The following is a 20,050-nucleotide window of genomic DNA, read 5'->3' as shown; positions in this document are numbered from 1 at the left end:
AACAGAAGCCCAAAGATCAGCAAATCTGATGTGGATTGGGGGGAGCCAGACGAGGACAAAAGTATATTATTTTGTCCAACTCTCTGATCCCTAACAAACACAATATAAACAAACACTTCCATTTTACAATGAAGTCAGTGGTCTCACTCCGAATCCCCTTCAGATGCTCTTGCCCCTGAATTTGTCCCCTGAAAGTGTTCAGTTAGTATTGAGGACAGCTGCGATGACACGGACTTCCTTTTGTGTCTCGCGTTTTGTAACCCTTTCTTGGAAGTGCCTGCTCGCTTACCCAGCCATCACCTCAAATCAATTATACTTTTTAAATGAACACATTTCCAATCTGACCTAAGATATGGAGAGCTAGCCAGGATAATTCTTTTTCCAGCAAAAAGAAAAAGTAGGATAACTGATACAAATATAACTTTCTTTCTTTAAACTCATAAAGAAATTCATGGTATCGCAGGGCCATAAAATACCCTTCCATTCTAGCAGGGCTAGAGACTGGGAAAACGATTTTAGAACGTGGTAAAGATCTGAAAGTTTATTAGAGTGAATGACTTGAGGAGCAGAATAACTATTGCTGTGTTGCGTTGACATAAAGCTAACCAACAACTGTGATTCTTCCATAGTTTTTGAATGTAAGATGAGCTGTTACTCATACTGTGGTGGGAAGTTGTGGAGGAAACCATGTCAAACCAAGACCCAGGCATGGAAGCAAAGTCAGACAGAGTGTGGCCATTTTTAATATGGCTGTTCTCTTTTCAGCAAGCAAACCATATCTGTCATGGCCATCCAGCTTACCTGCTCCCTGCAGGCAGTGCAAATGTCAAATTCTGCCTACAGTCTCAGCGACACATGAACACTTAGCAAATTCTCTTCTTATTACCTGTATTACAAGCCATCTCTTTTTCACGTGTATTTATTTTTATTTCGTGAGCATTGGTGTTTTTGCCTGCATGTGTGTCTGCATGAGTGTGTTGGATCCCTGGAATTGGAGTTACAGATAGGTTGTAAGCTGTCATTTGAGTGCTGGGAATTGAACCTGAGTCGTCTGGAAGAGCAGCCACTGACCCATCTCCCCAGTCCACAGCCATCTCTTTTTCTTTTGTCTGTCCCATTATTTTTTTTTAATCCCACTACAGTTCACAGGGCCAGGCACTGAATGCAGAGTATTGGCAGGATGTCCTTATCATCTTTTTCTGAAGCAGATGACAGCCCTTGCTGACGTCTGACATGGGCTTTCCATTCCTGAAAGAGCACCGTGACATACGCTATGTTCACTTAGAAATCATTTTCTGCCATCATGGCTTTATTTTTATAAACCTCTGAATATCGCCCAAAATCCAAAATCATTTTTACTGCATCCATTCATCACTGCAGCCAATTAGCATCTTTGTTTCAAAAACAAGAAAGAAAAAAATCCTAACCATATCGAAAATAGAACAAAACAAATCTTATTGTACAATCAAATTGGGCTTCTACAAAGAGAAGGCTCTCAGAAAAGTATTTGTAGCTTTATCAAATTCCAAACAAAAGATGCTAACAATGGCTTTAACCAGAAGCAGTTAAAATTGTATTATTGAACATCAAATCTAAAATGCAACATGAACCTTTGCCTGCAGGGAAGAGTGGACCAGTTGTGGTGCAAAAATAGATATATTTTAATCATGTGTTCTGTTGACTTAAGTGGTAATATAAGGGAAATTCCACTGAAAGAAAAATGTATGTAAACAATCTGCCTTACCTTTTATTTATTCATTAGTTTTCTATGAGCAATTAAAAATATCTTCACCTATATTAGTTCATTCTCAAGAATAACACGATTCGAAAAGTACTTAAGAATATCCAAAATAACTCTCCTGAAACTTTGGGACCAAAACTCCCAGGATCACTCCCAAAATCTTCCTAATTCTGTGACTTGAGGTTTCTCCATCCCTTGCCACGTGGGCGCCTTTTCCTCTTACTGCCTGCCTTGCCTTTGTAGGTGCTGTCGTCTCAGCCAGGTCATTCCTTGGGTGTCAGGATAGCATCAGTGGTCCCAGCGTCTGTGGTCCCAGCATCAGTGGTCCCAGCATCAGTGGTCCCAGCGTCTGTGGCCTCAGTGTCTGTGGTCCCAGCGTCTGTGGTCCCAGCGTCTGTGGTCCCAGCGTCAGTGGTCCCAGCGTCTGTGGCCTCAGTGTCTGTGGTCCCAGCGTCTGTGGTCCCAGCGTCTGTGGTCCCAGCGTCAGTGGTCCCAGCATCTGTGGCCTCAGTGTCTGTGGTCCCAGCATCTGTGGAACAAGAGTCTGTGGTCTCAGCGTCTGTGGAACAAGAGTCTGTGGTCCCAGCATCTGTGGTCCCAGTGTCTGTGGTCCCAGCGTCTGTGGTCCCAGCATCTGTGGTCCCAGAGTCTGTGGTCCCAGCGTCTGAGACCCCAGTGTCTGTGGTCCCAGCGTCAGTGGTCCCAGCGTCTGTGGCCCCAGTGTCAGTGGTCCCAGTGTCTGTGGTCCCAGTGTCTGTGGTCCCAGTGTCTGTGGCCTCAGTGTCTGTGGTCCCAGTGTCTGTGGCCTCAGTGTCTGTGGTCCCAGTGACTGTGGCCCCAGTGTCTGTAATCCTAAGTGTGGAAAGTTTTCATCCAGCCATGTTCAAATACTATCTGAGCAGTCACGTTTTATTCTATCTTAAGTATCCTAAATCTGATTTAATTTGTTGTATCAACAGACTCTGAAAAATGGGTATATTTAATGTTAAATGGATAGACTCATTATTAAAATTCATTGCTTCTTGTTTGGGAAAAGGTTTGGTTCTGATGACCTCTTGTAAAAGGCAACTCACACCTTTATATAACTTTTTAATATAAGTGGTAACATACAAACTACAATCAAAGCAAAAGTTATAACAACATAAACAAGAAAACTGACATTTCATTGAGGAACATGGCTATAAGTACATGATGATAACGACTCTCAAAATGAAGTTTAAAGTTTTGGCAATGTGTGCTTTTGATATAATTATGCTCTTAATTGTGTAGTTTTCAGATGCTGTATCAGGAATGCATTATCCTATAAATTGATCAAAACAGTGAACTCTCTTTTAAAAACACAAAATCTTGAGATATTTCATATATGGTTTTCAGGAAGATTCTCCAGTGCGAATCCTTTCTATTATTTTAGGGGAAGCAGGCTGAACGAAGGCATCCCCTATAAAAATACATACATATCTACATACATGTATAAATAGGGTTTATCTCTAGTGTGAGTCAGTTCACATGTTCAAATAGATCTTGAACGAAAGCCCTTCCTACAGTTCCCCCAAATGGGATTCCCCTCCCCTGAACCCTTGCTGTCAAAAGGAACACAATTAGCAAAGAAGGAGTTACCCACACATTTTAATTGTCTTTTGAGACAGGATTTTAGTATTTAGTCCAGACTAGCTTCAAACTTTCAATCTTTCTTCCACAGGCCCCCAAGTAGATAGAATTCCAAGCTTGAGTTACCAACCCTCTTTTAAGAATATAGATATTCTTATAACATACAACATATAAGCCCTGCCTGGCCTGATACTTACAATAGAGCAGACTGGCCTCAAGCTCAGAGATGCCCCTGCCTCTGCCTCCTGAGCACTGGGAGAGATTATCATTTTTAAATACGTATTTTAAGCAACTAAAGCCTGCTTAACAGAACTCACTTTACTACTGGGTACCGGATTGAGACAGGATGCTGAGGAGTCTCATCAAACAGAACAACAGTTAATTAAAGCTCCAAAGAGGATGTAGCTACCAAATTTGAGGATGAACTCAAGGAAGGTTTGGCTTCTGCAGTTGAAGCTAATAAAAACAGACTGAGATGGTACCTACAGCAGTGACCCACACTCAGTTGTTTACAGCTCCGTTCAAATGGAGCCACTGCTTCGTAGGACAATTAAGACAGCCGCTGCCTCTCTCAAAAGACTTTAGCCTGATTCACTGCCATCGTCAGATGCTTGCTATTACAGCTGACCTGTCGTACGAAGACAGGTAATAGAGAAAGCTAATCTTAGGCGTATCCAGCCTCCCAAGATGGAAGGACATTTTCGCTGAGGAAGATCAGCATCAATTACACAGTCGGAATACACTAGAATAGAGCAGGGGCAAGCTACACTTACTTTTACAAAAATAGCCAGTAATTACATCTAACTCTTCTTGTTGTGATTGCCTACGAAGTGGCGCAGGAGCAGGGAGAACCAGGGAGAAGTGTGGCTAGGAATGGCCCGGGTGAGAGCAAGGATGTACGCTCGGTGCCAGACAGGAAAATAAATTGCCAGCTAGAGTTTCAGGAGATATTGTTCGGGAGCAGGGGAACAGAAAGGAATGCTGGGAGAAAGGCAAGGCTGACCTCTGATAAGAGACTTGGGATGAGGCAGAGTCACAAGGGAGCAGTTTATAGATAAATGCTGAATCCAAACCCTTGAACGAAGAGAGGAGCTGGGAGAAAACATCCGGTCGAGGCTGCCACACTAAGCATTCTTTTCCCAAAAAGAAGCTGAGAGCTGCAACGTCAGGTGACTGAGATAGGCATTTGCGACTGGAAACTGCACGGGATTGGTTGACTGCATCAAATCAGCTATGACAATACATGGCAGAAATGCTGTTACTTATGGGTAGCAAGTTCAGTAGTTATCAAGCCGTAGTCTTTGGGTGATACTTTGTTCATCATTACTACATCTTCATGTGAACATAAGCCACTTAATAGAATCCTTTCAAGCCTTAAGAAAAACCCTCATGGTGGCGCACACCTTTAATCCTGACACTCAGGAGGCAGACTGACGTGAGTTCAAGGCCAGCCTGGTCTACAGAAAATTTCAGAACAGCTAGAGCTGTTACACAAAGAAGCCTTGTCTCAAAAAACCAAAAGAGGAAGAAAGGAAAACCTTCACATTGAGCTTTCTCCTAGGTGCTGGTGGTGCATGAATCTTTTATGCTAACATCCACTGACAGATGTTACATCTGTTAATGTACATGGCTTTCACAATAAAAGGATTTATCTGTGCAGCAGCTGAAGTCAGTCTGTGTATTACTGGGGACACACAGATGTCATAGCTGAAAACTGTAACACATGCCTGAGGCTTGCTTTCCTTTAGGCTCTTTTCTGGCTTTCTTTAAAAAAATGTGTGTGTGTGTGTATGTGTGTGTGTGTGTGTATGTGTGTGTGTTTGTGTGTGTATCAGTGTGTGTGTTTGCATATGTATCACTGTGTGTGTCCGTGTGTGTGTGTGTTTGTGTGTGTATCAGTGTGTGTGTTTACATATGTATCACTATGTGTGTCCATGTGTGTATTTGCGTGTGTATCAGTGTGTGTTTGCATGTGTATCACTGTGTGTGTGTTTGTGTGTGTATGTTTGCATGCGTGTGTGTCATTGTGTGTGTGCACGTGTGTTAGTGTGTGTTTGTGTATGTGTGAACGAGAAAGAGCAAGCATACACGCACACATCAATACGACCTCAGGCCGGGCGGTGGTGGCGCACGCCTTTAATCCCAGCACTTGGGAGGCAGAGGCAGGTGGATCTCTGTGAGTTCGAGACCAGAACAGACTCCAAAACCACAGAGAAACCCTGTCTTGAAAAAAAAAAAAACAATACGACCTCGGGGGTCATTTTACAGTTGTTGCTCAGCTTGGGTTAAGACAGGATCTCTCAGGGACCTGGAACTAGCCATCTTGGCATGGCTAGCTGGCCAGCAAGCCCTATGGGCCTGCCTGCTTCTGTCTTCCCAGCTGGGGTTACAAGCACGTGCCACTAAGCTCATGGTGTTTTCACTGGGTGCTAAGGATAAAACTCGGGTCCTTACAGGGCAAGCTCTTTACTGACAGAGCTATCTTTCCAACCTCCTTTGTTTTTAAAGAAGAAAAAACAAACGGGGAAAAATGGTGCCATGAACTTTCTACTGCTTGGGTAGTTCAAGGTCTTAGTATGAGTCATTGAAACTTCTGGACAGCTGGAAGTGTCACAAGCCCAAGGGCAGCCATTCAGTAAGGGAGTTTGGGGTAAACAGAAGAACAAGGTTTTTTCCTGCAACACAGATGCTGCTTTGGAATATACTTTTATCCAGGTTATAAAAAAGGGGGGTGTTTGTGTGTGTATGTGTGTGTGTATTGGGTCAAAGTACAGAACCTCCATGTGGAAATCAACTAATATTTATGGGAGTATTTTCATAAAATTGTCAAAGAAAGGCACACGATGCCCCTTACTATCTGGCCATCACACAGCGTATCTACCGAGCTCCTACCATGCTGCAGCAACAATTTCTCCTTAGTAGGGTCACCAGATACTAAAGACAACTAAATCTCTACATTCCCAAGTCCTGGCTTATTTACTAGATAAAATTTCGAGTTCATCTCTAATTTCTGTTCATCTCTAAGTTTTATCTTACATCTACTAATAGTGAATCTGCCTACTTAAACAGAGTGAGAATCAGGACCCATTCAGTTGGTACTGTATTAGCTTCCTGTTCCTATGAAGCTATCTGATATATCAGCTTATGAAGAGGAAGGGCTTATGTTGGCTCATTCTGGGCATCCCGGTCCTTAACCAGTCGGCAGCACTCTTTTAGATATTGTGGCAAAATGACACTTCGTGGTAGAAGCCTTTGACACAGAAAAACCATTCACATCTTAGACAGGAAGCAAAACAGGAGCAGTGGTGACCGGAGTCCCACGATCCCCACTGTAAGTTCACAATGATGTAATAAGCCCCCATTAGGGGCCACCTCCTACAGGGTCTATAGCGTCCTTACAGTGTTACCCTGAGGACCGAGCCTTCAACACACAAGTCTTTAGGAGGCACATTTGAGATCTAGGCTCCATGGAAAGTATGGACAGTATTTCCATACACAGCCAAGCTGGTGTGCGCTACAAGCCTTCAGCTGGGAAATCTGGGACCCTGTCACTACAGCACCTGCCTGCTTCCCAGCGCTTGGCTGGCCTTATTATTTTGTCTTTTTCTCACTTAGCTCATCAGCTAATCATTTCTGTTAATTAGCCGTTAAGAGAGCAACGTGATGTCAAGGAAGCAGAATCCAGGACCAACTTCTAATTATACACTTCTGAAAACAGAAAGGTTTTGTATCAGATGATCTCCGGAGAGTGTTAGTACGTAACTGTGTTCCTTTTTACTCTTCTTTTAAAAATAATACTTTTTAGCTTATTTACTGTGTGAGTTTGCGTGTGTACACACGTGTGTGTGAAAGTTTGTGTGCACGTGTGTGTGCACACAGAGAACCACTTGCAGGGATTGGTGCTCCTCTTAGGCCACGTGAGGCCCAGGTATTGAACTTGGATCTTTGGGTCTGAAGACAAGCTCCTTCACCGGTTAAGTCATTTTTTTTCCAGCTCCTTGTTTACTTTTCTAAGCCTGCTGTGTTGTGCTAACTTCATAAAGGGTATTTTATGTTATAAAATCTTAGAAGGAAGCTGTGATTAGCCTTCATGACCTTGAATTTGGCAAGGCATTCTTAGATGGCACCGAATGTATGAAGAAGAGCAAAAAATAGATACGCTGGGTTTCCTCCAAATGTAAAGCCTTTATATATCAAAACACATTATCAAGAAACTGAAAGGACATAGCAGGCTTGCAAAGCTGCATCCAAAAATAAGCGCTTGGACCCAAGAATGCATAAAGAATTGAACAAAAAAAGTTTAAACAACTCAACTTTCAATAATGATCAAAGAATCTGTGTAGACATTTCTTAAGGAAGACACTCGTAGTGGTCAGCAAGCAAGCACAAGGCCAGATGCTTATTATCACCAGCCACCAGGAAAATACAAATCAAGATCCCACTGAGACACTGGTTTATTCCCATGCTGATGACTCTCATTCTTTATAAAACAAACAAGTGTCCATAAATATATAAACAACACGGGAACCCTTCTGTAGCGCTCTTGTGTGTAAAACGGAGAAGTTGTTATGGGAGACAGTGTAGTGCTTCTTCAAAATGCTCAGCATAAATTACTGTGTGATCCAACAATTCCACTCTGTGAACACAGCTGAAAGAATTTAAAGCAGGCAAAGAAACAAATGCTTGCACACGGGTGTCTATAGCAGCACGATTCCCAAGTGAATGTTGTAGGTGGGTAAACAAAATGCAGCATTTGAAGATAAAAATGGAATATTATTTGCCATAAAACGAAATGAAGTGGGGTCTGGAGAGATGGCTCAGCCATTAAGAGCTCTGACTCCACAGTTTCATTCCCAACACCTACATGATGGTTTACAGTTACAATTGTCTTGATGGGTGCAGGCTGGAGATTGGTAAATGAAATTTATACAAAGGGGGGGGAGGATGGCTCAGCAGTCGTGCTGGATGGTTTTATGTCAGCTTGACACAAGCCAAAGTCATCGGAGAGGAGGGAACCTCAGTTAAGAAAATGGTCCCAGCCTGGCGGGTGATGGCGCACGCCTTTAATCCCATCAATCAGGAGGCAGGGGTAGGTGGATCTCTGTGAGTTCGAGGCCAGCCTGGTCTACAGGAGCTAGTTCCAGGACAGGCTCCAAAGCTACAGAGAAATCCTGTCTCAAGAAACAACAAAAAAAAAAAATTTAAAAGAAAATGGTCCCATGAGATCAGGCTGTGGAAAAGCCTGTAAGACATTTTCTTAGGGATTGATGGAGGAGGGTCCACCCCATTATGAGTGGTGCCATCCATGGACTGGTTGGTGGTCCTGGATTCTATAAGCAGGCTGAGCAAGCCATGGGGAGCAAACCAGTGATCAGCACCCCCCACCCCTCTCTTTCAGCTCCTGCCTCCAGGTTCCCATGCTGTTTGAGTTCCTGTCCTGACTTCCTTTAGTGATGAACAGTGATGTGGACGCATCAGCCAAATAAACCCGTTTCCCCACAACTTGCTTTAGTCATGGTGTTCTGTGAGAGCAGTAGTAACTCTAACTAAGATGGCAGTCCAGAACACTTTTTGCTCCACCAGGCATGCATGTGGTGCACAGGCACACAGGCAGACAGAACAGTCATACAAGTAAAATAAAAATAAAAATAGTTTTGTTTTTTTTTTTTTTTTGGTTTTTTGAGACAGGGTTTCTCTGTGGCTTTGGAGCCTGTCCTGGAACTAGTTCTGTAGACCAGGCTGGTCTCGAACTCACAGAGATCCGCCTGCCTCTGCCTCCCAAGTGCTGGGATTAAAGGCGTGCGCCACCATCGCCCGGCTAAAATTAGTTTTTATTTTATTTTTTTAAATTTATTTATTATGTATACAATATTCTGTCTGCATGTATGTCTGCAGGCCAGAAGAGGGCACCAGACCTCATTACAGATGGTGTGAGCCACCATGTGGTTGCTGGGAATTGAACTCAGGACCTTTGGAAGAGCAGGCAATACTCTTAACCACTGAGCCATCTTTCCAGCCCCCTTTATTTTATTTTTTTAAAGCAATCTATTTTATTTTACACACCAATCCCAGTTCCCTCTCCTTTCCCTCCTCCAGCTCCTCCCACCTTCCTCTACCCCACTCCCCATCCATTCCTTAGAGAGGGTGAGGCCTCCCATGGGGAGTCAACAAGGTCTGTCTCATCACTTGAGGCAGGACCAAGGCCCTCCTCCCTGTATCTAGGTTGAACAAGGTATCCCATAGGGAATGGGCGCCAACAGCCAGTTCATGCACTAGGGGTAAAAACTTATAGTAGTATATTATTTGTGTTTTAATAAATAAAGCATGGCTGAAGGTCAGAGGGCAAAGGAGCCACACTAGTCCGCCATACAGACCAGACAGTGGTGGCACACACCTTTAATCCCAGGATTCGGGGGGACAGGGAGATGGAGCTCTGTGAATTCAAGGCCACCCTGGGCTATGCAAGACTGAATCTGTCTAAAAGAGAAACAGCTCACACAAAGGTGATCCCAGCGCTTGGGATCCCAGGCCTTTAACCCCAGCTCTAGGGAGGTAGAGACAGGAGTGACAGGGCTGGGTGGAGAGAGGGATATAAAGGGGAAGAGACAGGAACTGAGTGGAGTATGGAGTCTTCAAGATTCATGCAGACAGGATCTCGCCCATTTTCAGTCTGAGGTAGTTAGAGGTAAGAGCCAGTGGCTGATTTCTTTACTTTCCTGATCTTCAGGATGAACCCCAATATCTGTCTCTGAGTTTTTGCTATTTGTGCTACAAATACTGGTTTCACAGCCAGTGGCCCCTCAAACTGCCCCAGCCACACAACTCTGCCCCACATTCAGAGGGCCTGGTTTGGTCCTATGCAGGCTCCCCAGCTGTCAGTCTGGAGTTGGTGAGTTCCCACTATCTTGGGTAGCTGTTTCTGTCGGGTTGCTCATGACCTTGACCCCTCCCTCTCTATGACTGGACTCCAAGAGTTTGGCCCATAGCTTAGCTGTGGATCTCTGCATCTGCTTCCATCAGTTGCTGGATGAAGGCTCTATGGTGACAATTAAGGCAGTCATCAATCTGACTACAGGGGAAGGGCAGTTAAGGCGCCTTCTCCACTATTGCTTGATTCTTAGCTAAGGTCATCCTCCTGGATTCCAGGAAATTTCCTTAGTGGGAGGTTTCTCGTTAACCCCATAATGGCTCCCTCGATCAAGATATCTCTTTCCTTGCCTTTCCCCCAGCTCTACCTTTCCAACCCCTCATGTTCTCCTCCCCATTCCTCTTCCACTCCCCACCCCCACCCACACTCCCAATTTACTCAGGAGATCTTAGTGTTGGGAGCTGAACCTGGGTCTTCTGCCATAGCAACAAGTGCCCTTCCCTGCTGAGCTGTCTGCAGCCTTCTAACTTCACCATTTAGCTTGTACTCACTCAGGGCTTCTGAGCTGCAGTGCTAATGACAGTTTAGACATTTAGGCTGTCCTATGTCTAGACCATCCACCACGTCATGATTAGTGATCCTCACATCGGGACAGCTCGAAATAAAATTATTCTTAAGAAATTCAAAAAATAAATTAAGCATTGATCCATGCTATGATGAAAAGCAACCTCAAAACCATTATAGCAAGTCAAGAAGCTTCATGTAAAAGCTCACACACTGTAATGATCCCATTTGTATGGGACATCAGAAGGGATGATAAAGGCTGTGGACAGAACACAGCCCAGTGCTTTCCTGGGTTTGCAGGAACAGAAAGCGGCAAGCAATCACTTGGTGGGTACAGGATTTTCTGTCAGGATGACAAGCTTGCCTTGGAACTTAGGAAACTAGCAGTTGTAAATCAGCGTGGGCATACTTGAGCCCACTGAACTCTACACTTTAAAATGGCCAATTGTGTGCAACTTTAATCCCCATTTGGGTAAAAAAAAACAACAGATAATTGCTATTGAATGAACTAGCATGCAAATTTGAAATTGGGCTTAATGGGGAATTGATAAATAATTAGTTCAGACAAGGTGACATTAGCTTGACGTTATCTGGCTCTCTGAAGTGACTCCGAGACACCCGATAGTCCTCGATGTTGAAGCTGATAGACACAGGCATGGGACGAACTAGAAACTATAGAAGAACATCTATCCTGTGGTGTACTCGTCAGGGGAGTCCACGGGAGAGGAGCTTGAGAAGGCGCCAGCATCTTCCTACTTAAACCAAACGTGTCTGTGGAGAGAATGAGAGTTCTATTTTGGAGCCACAGAATGAGGGTAGAAGATGCAGGAAGAATGCCCAGGAGGGTAGACTTCCCATTTTGTGAAAGTCGATTTCATTAACTTCCACAGAGAATGCCTTGGGGCATGACATGGGCAGAAACTATCCAGACCCCTAAGTAAAGGAATCTGCTCTAGACTCCCTTCTTCCTGCTGTGTGACCCCCTCATCTCCACACGGCTTCAAACCTGTCACCACCCTAATGACGATTCTTGAACTTGGGTACTGTGCGTTTGAACAAATTACTAATATTTACATAAAGCCAGGCTGGGTTTCTCTTCCACTTATTAGAAAATCCTAGCTTTTTTCAATTTTTGGTTGTGAGCCTAGCCTTTAAGGGCTGAGCCATCTCTCCTGCCCTTACCTTATTTTTAAATGGGAAAAAATGAAATGTTTAATGATTATGACATTTGGGATCATTCCATGAAACACAGACAAAAAAAAAATGAAATGAAAAACATTCACATATCCCCGGGAGTAGGGGTGGGTTCTCAGACTAAAGAATCTGACATCTCTTCTATTAGGATGTTTTCCTGGCTGAAAGTATTCAAAATTAAACTAACAGCAGGTTAAACGTGAGGATTTGCGTAATATAATTTGAAGAGGCGACAGAAGGTTGTCCCTTGCTGAATAATGCCAAAGCCCCCTGGCATTTTCCATATCGCCTTTCTCACGTAAGGATATTAGAAGAACGAGCATAGTAAAATAAGGATATTAACAATACTATAATATGTTGTATGTCATAATATGTAATATATTATATGGAATATATATAAACATAACATTATAGATAATACGTTGTAGCTGGGGCCTAATGGCTTCCTCGGGGGAGGGGATGAGAAGGTGTGCTGTCAACCGCATAGACACTGGAAGTCAGCTGAGAGGGAAATGACAGGCTCTTTATTTAGCAGTGGGGAGAACCTTATGTACTCTACCAGCCAGTCAGGCGTTCGGTCAGATACATTGACAGTTCATGGTCTCCCTTTATTGGCTAGGCACCATCAGGACCTCTGACAGCGCCTAGGGCTAGGCACTCAGGCAGCATCCTGTGCAGCCCCTCAAATTGACTAGGTATGGTCAGGACCTCTGACAGCGCCAGGCAGACTCCGGATTGGCCAATCTCTGGCTCCCCGTAGGCCTTGACCTCCTACAATATATGGTATATTATAACACATATAGTATATTTACTATAATATAATAATAGATAATATGTGATAATATATAATGTAAAACATAAATAGTATAAACATAATATAAAACAAGGATTTTATAAAGCCTTAATTAAACTTTGGATGCATGGTCACAAGACGCCACCAGGTTGGCAGATAGCCCGCATACCTTTAAGACAGAGAGACGTGGGGGAGAGAGCAAGGAAACACCAGCCAAGCTGTTCTTCCGTCAGGCAAGGGAAGCTAACGTCACAGAGACCTCTGCCTCTGCCTCTGCAAGAACAGATTTGCGTGCCCATCCCAGGATGCAGGGGAGGCAGAAAGAAGACTTTCAGCCTTTCCGTCTTCTAGCAAGTAGCAGGCCGGGGAGAGAGGAAAAGACTGAGAAAGGAGCTGTAGGGGAGACAACTCGAAATCTGAGTCGTTTGTAAGGTACTCTTAGATGAGATATTCTCTTTAAAAAGACTTCATCTGTGTGGAATTTTAATTATGTGTGGTATGTGTGTGCACGTGCGCACGTGTGAACAGGCACACACATGCATGTGTGTGCATGCAGATAACTGCACGTGCCCTCCGAGGCCAGAGGTGTCAGGTGCCCTGAAGCCTGAGTGGCACACGGCTGTAAGTCACTAGATGTGTGTTCTGGTAATCAAATTCCTGTCCTCTGGAAGCACAGTCCTCTCTTAACCTGTGAGTCACTCTCCAGCCCCAGGTGAGACATTCTCGGTTATGAGGTACAACTGAGTCTTCTGCCTGATAAACAAGAAACACGTCAGTCCTGTGTCAATCTCATAGTCTGGGAAGTGTATCATGGTTGAATTTTCACACCATCATGTGTACCAGGCTTTGTCTTGGGCCACCAACCAAATCGTGAAGCAGAGACTTCTTCTTAGTTGTGAATGTTCGACCTTATCTTAGCTCTTATTTCAATGTGTTTCTCTTTATCTACATTTTGCCTCGGGGCTTTATACCTTTCTTCCCTTCCTACTGTGCCTCTTGCTTTCCTGATTCCTGTGTCTGGTTGGCAGCTGCCTGACTTCTGGCCCCGGGTGTCTCCCTTTCTTTCTTCCTCTCTTCTTCTTCTCCTCTCTCGAGCCTAGATTTCTCCTCCTGCGTATTCTCTCTGCCCGCCAGCCCCACCTGTCCCTCCACTGCCTGTCTGTTAGACCGGCTCAGCGTTTTATCAGCCCCATCAGATAGATGCCTTTGTCAGGCCAGATGAAACAAATGCAACGCCATCTTTACATAACTGAGCAAATGCAGCACGAACAAATGTAACACACCTTTGCACAGACAAGGGGATATTCTGCGGCACAGGCAAATGAACACGTCCTCACACAGCTGATTTCCACAACGATCACAAGAAAGCAGAAACCTGTTATTTTACTCTTCGTGACTTGAGCCGTTTCTATTTAGATCCTAAAGAATCTTATATATTTTAGTTCATTTAAAAGAAAGACCTTGAGGGATGGGGATGTTAAGAGATATAAAACAAGCCACAAAATCATTTATTTACTCTAATGTAACAATTCAAAGAGTGTGGTTTAGAGCTCAGGATACTTGGCAATAACTTTTAATTTGAAAATTTTATTTTCTCTGCCATCCTCTTTTCCTTTGAACAGTCCATTAGTCACAAGTTCTTCTATGGACACACACACACACATGCACACACACACATGCACACACACACATGCACACACACAGTCAGATGAGCAGTGGCAAAGGAAGCTAGTATTCCAACCTTGGCCCTGGCAAAGGAAGGTCATAACTGAATACAACTGAACGCCTAAACACCAGGAAATTATTATTTTCCTAGGGAATACAAATCAACTTCAACTTATACCTGAAAATTTGATTTATGCAGCAATATATTTCAGGGAAGAGTGGTCAGATTGAGGCGGCAAAAGATTCAGTCAATTTGCGAACAAATCCAGCTTCCCCTTTGTTCCTCACCAACCCTATCTCAGGCAAGCAGGCAAAGCCAAGCCTAACCCTGACAGACTCATCCCCTGCAACAAATGCTTGCGTCAGCCAGCCGAGTTTCCCAGCTGTGGATCTGTAATTACTTCCTGAATTTCGAAGAACAGATTAAATGGCTACGTACAGATCTGAATATTACCACCCTCAAATCTTCCTGCTAGCTGAGCGCCATGAGTTATTAAATGAGTGTCCCATGGTCCCAAAGATTGCCTGTGCTAGCAATCCTGTGACGGGACACACTGCCTCCACCAAATGATTTCAAAAATAAATCACGGGCTTCAAGCACAATGAGGCTGAGGATGTAATAGACAAGATCTCACAGAAGATACAGCTGTATCTTGTGGGGAAGAACTTCATAATACATTTTCCGAAGAATAAAGGGCAGCTTTTTACATTTACTTAAAAATATTAAAATTCATGTGCCAAAGGAGCAAAAGTCTTCATAAAGTATAATGTTAACAGGTTCTGAGCTTTAATAACTTGGGTTACAACTGAGATAAAAATATCACTCCAGGGAAAATACAGTCTCTTCTATTTGCTTGAGATGGACTTCTAATCTACTAGCCAAATGGCATAGTTTAACTATCTCCATAGCAACCATCTTTTTCATTTATTGCAGCATCTGGAGAAGGAGTGTGCTGCGAACGACTGGATCATGCAGTTGCTCTAAAGTTTAATATACTTTCTCTTATGTGCTATCACGTCTACAATCTTACTCATTAAGGTTACAAGATACACTGGGTCTCATAAGTTCTACAGATATCTGATTGTCCCGATCCCTTGGCAGGCTCTTGCAGTGCAGTGTGCTGTGTTTGGGAAGTTCATTCTGGCCTCTTCCACTAACCTTCTCAATATCCGTTGTGGGTGGAGTCACCTCTAGACAGGAAAAGTGATGGCTATGGAAGGCCCAGGAATCTGCTGGCCTTGCATGGAGACCCTCCAACAGCCCAAGGCAGAGAGAACAGGCTATCTTGTTGCAAATGTCAGGCAGCCTTGAAAGCCTAGACTTAGAACCCAAGAAAGAGTTAGACCCTACCAGCCAGCTCTAAGATTGGTACGGTGTCTGAGCACTGGGATGGTAGCTGGCATACTTCAGTATAGTGCAATGGAGAGAAAATACAATTATCTCCGTTGAATATGTCTAACATGAATCTACAATGACTGAGTAAGTGATTACCCTTCACTGAGTATTGTCACAGGGAGGAGTAGCAGAGACAGTATCTACTATTGGTGTTGACCCTTATTGTCATAATCTCATCAGAATTTGGAAAATGGGGGTAATTACGTGTTTTTTGTAGGATTATTGTGGGACCTCACTGGGAGAAAATCAAGGGGGATACTAACTCTGTGCTGTGGCTTGACTCTGCAAATCCCCGCCCCAGTCTCATTCTGAATGCTTGGTCCCTGGCTGGTGGTGCTGTTTGGGAGGTTCTAAAAATGTTGGAAGGCAAGGGCCCAGCTAGAGAGCCTCTAATATTGCAGCCCACCCCTGACTCCTCCGTCTGCTGTGACATGATCAGCTTTTCTCTGGCATGTGCAGCGTTCTCTCTCTCGGGTATTTTGGTCACAAGGCAAAATTAAGCAGCACCCTGCAGCACAAGGTCTGTGTTCAACGAGTTGTTACAAAGGCCATCTTGAGTGTTGACATGGTAATGAACCGGCTAACTTTCCCAACATCTCCGGAAGGCAGGCACGACCATTATAACTGAGAACGCTAAGTCATGAGTAAAGGCTGAGAATCTGCTACACAAGAAGACTTGTCTCAGAAGAAGACGGAGGGTGGCAACAAGATGGCTGAGCAAGTTAAGAAGACCTAACTTGAACCCCGGGATGGAAGGAGAGAAGTGACTCCCAAAAGCTGTCCTCTGACATCCACTCACAGCTGCACTCTTACACACATTGCATGCACACACACACACACACACACACACACACACCACAACAACAATAACATTTTTAAAAGGAAAAGGGAAAAGTTAAGGGTCTTCAGGACTTCACAAAGTTCTTCACAAAGGACAAAGCCAGAGGCATGTAAAAGTGGAGTGACGCCGTCCTGGTACCGACCAGCAGGATTCGGGATGAAGGAACGGCAACTGGAGAATGAGTAGCTGGCGTGGCATCAGCAGCAACCGTGCGCATGAGCAGAGTCTGCGAGAAGAGGAGCTCTCTGGAGCACCTTCGGAACTTCCAAAATTAGTTCTTGACCATTTTACTGAGTTTCACCACAACTGTCTGGGACTTACTGCCAGGAACTGTATTCAAGAAAATACACGTGACCCTTCCGTAGCCATGGTCTTCCCATTTGTGGGTTCGACCAACTGGAGACTGAAAATATATTTTAACGTTCTATACAGAATGTGTACAGACCTTTTTATGTCATTCCCTAAGCAAAACAACACAGTAAATAATCACCCAGTACTTATATTGCAATAAGAATTATAATTAATCTATCGATGAATTAAAGTGTTTGAGAGGATGTACAGAGGTCAAAGTGTGGTTAAGTTTTAAAATAGAGTGATAGTAAAAATATCAGGTGCTTAAAAGAAATCTCATATTGGCTCAGAACTGAGAGATAGACAGTTATTTAGGGGAAAAACTTACAAAACCAGGATTCTCTGTTTGAACGGCGGATGGAGATGAGATCCAAAACGATCTGAACTAGCCAAGCGGGAACCAGGGGGACAAGACATGCTTCCTTATCCAGGTAAATAGTCTATGAGACCATGCCCCAGTAGGTGGGCAGTTACAAGCTGTAAACCTTCCCGCAGCAATAGAGAACAGTAATAGTTAAATTTATATATTAAAGATATATTAGGTTACTACCTTCTTTAGTAACCTGTCCAGTCTGAGATGAAGTCTCTTTTACTAGAGCCATCTTTGCAGACAGGTTCACAGCACCCCTGGAATTGTCTGACAAGAGGTCATTTGTGGCTCAGTGGTTAAAGTACCTGCTAAGCAAGCATTGAAGACCAAAATTTGGTTCCCAGGATCCATGTAAAAAGTTAGGTGTAGCTCCTGTAATCCAAGTGTTGTAGAGATAGCGATGGGGGGTCATCGCTAGGGGGACCTTGTCTAAAAAACTAGGGCAGGCCATGAAATACCTGCCACGCGAGTCTAACAGCCTCGGTTTTATTCCAGAGCCCACAGGATGTGGAGGCTCCCACCTGTGATCCCAGCACTCCAAGGGAGAGACTGGAGGTGGGGTACAGAGAATCATCTGGGAGCTCAAGGTGTGTGTACACCTTCGGTACACAGTGCCAGCCACAGAAACAAAGGGAATTTTGCCTCAAAAGAAACAGAAGGAGAAAACCAGTTCCTGCCCCCCCAAATCGTTCCCTGACCGCCATATATGAACTGTACCTGAACAAGCACACACAACACACATGATTAAATTAATTAATTAAAAAATAATGAGGAAAACACTTGATGTGACCTTCTAGCCTCCTCAAGCATAGATAAACAAAAGCACACATACACACACATGAACCTACACACACACATAAATGTCACATACATGATATACACACACAAGCTGGGGGGAGAGAGAGATAGAAATTATTTGTAAGATTACTGTTTCACTTCTGGAATCGTTTTCTAATGGAAAACCAAGTTATAAAAATGAATAAATTCCTAATGTGGTTTATAAGAACTCATTTTAAACTTTAGTGCTGCTAGAATAGGACTTCATACAAATTGTCTTTAAGAAATCCATCCAATTTTTTTTTTTTTCCTAGACAGGGTTTCTCTGTAGCTTTGGTGCCTGTCCCGGAACTAGCTCTTATAGACCAGGCTGGCCTCGAACTCCCAGAGAACCGCCTGCCTCTGCCTCCCGAGTGCTAGGATTAAAGGCGTGCGCCACCACCGCCAGGCGTTAAGAAATCCATCCTAATTCTTCAACAGACTCACTGAGCGGCTCCGGTACAGCACACGGCGTATGTGCTGAGGAATCTGCTATAACAGTGTAAAGTCCCTTACAGTCTGCTTGGAAAGAAGTTGAGGGCTGGGGGTTGTAACAAAAAGGTCTGCAGGAGGGGAGGCACACACCTTTAATCGCAGCACTTGGGAGGCAGGTGGATCTCTGTGAGTTTGAGGCCAGCCTGGTCTACAGAGTTAGCTCCAGGACAGAAGAGAGTGGAGTATTTTTAAGAAGTCTGGGGCCCTGGGTTCCGTACCTAATTCTGTGGAAATTACACAGTAGAGACATGATAGGGCTTTCCTTCTCTCCCAGCTTTGCTTCCCACCCTTACGAAGGCTCCTCTCCCTTTGTGCGCTTTCTCTCTACACACCCTCATCCAGTTTATGATTGGTCCATTAGCTCGGGTTTCTTAATAACTCTTATAACTTACATTAGCCTATTATTCTTATCTGTGTTAGCCACATGGCTCAGTACCTTTTTCAGCAGCGTAGTCACATCTTGCTTCTTCTGTGTCTGGACAGGACTGCAGAGGGAGCTTCCCTCTTCCCAGAATTCCCCTGTTCTCTTTGAGCTGCTTCTACTTCCTGTCTGGTTGTCCCGCTTATATTTCCCGCCTGGCTTCGCTGCGGGAAGGTTTACAGCTAGTAACTACCCGCCTACTGGGATGTGGTCTAATACACCAGACACCGAAGCCGGTCCAGGCTCTCTCCCTCATTCCCCTGGCTCCATGCTCCGTTGGCTGCTCCTTTGGGTTGCGTGATTCAATCGGTCAAGCGGAGAATTCTGATTTGTGAGTTTACCCCTTAATAAATGCCTATCTATTTCTTATTTTTGAGCTAGTGTAGGTATTCCTTTAAGTGTCCGACCACCATAACTCCCAGTATATGGCTACTGGCCAATCAGCGTTTATTTAAAACTTAATTGACAGAATACAGACAATTCTCCCACACTGGGATTAAAGGTGTGTGTTACCTCTGCCTGGTCTGTAAGGCTGATCAGTGCAGCTGTTTTATAAATAAGCAAGCCTTATTTATTAAAATACAAATAAAATATCACTACAGGGGCAGGGAGTTCAAGTGCTTCAACTTCAGGCAAAGAACTATAGGCAACCAAGGAATGCTGAGAGGGAGAAATAGTCTTCCCCATGGAAGAGCACACTGACTCTTATCAATATCAAATGTCCAGGCCTGAAAATATACACACAACTAACCTTATACGGACTGGGAAGAGTTCACCGACTGGTTATCAGTACCAAATGTTCAGGTCTGAAAGTATACACACAACTAACATTATGTAGCATTATACAGACTGGGAAGGGGAAGGGTGTATTTATCTATGTAGAGCGCTCTCTCTCTCTCTCTCTCTCTCTCTCTCTCTCTCTCTCTC

The sequence above is a fragment of the Alexandromys fortis genome, unplaced genomic scaffold (genome assembly GCF_014885135.2).
Source record: "Alexandromys fortis isolate MF-2015 unplaced genomic scaffold, M_Fortis_MF-2015_v1.1 scaffold_17, whole genome shotgun sequence".
Lineage (NCBI taxonomy): Eukaryota > Metazoa > Chordata > Mammalia > Rodentia > Cricetidae > Alexandromys > Alexandromys fortis.
This window is presented reverse-complemented; position numbering follows the sequence as displayed.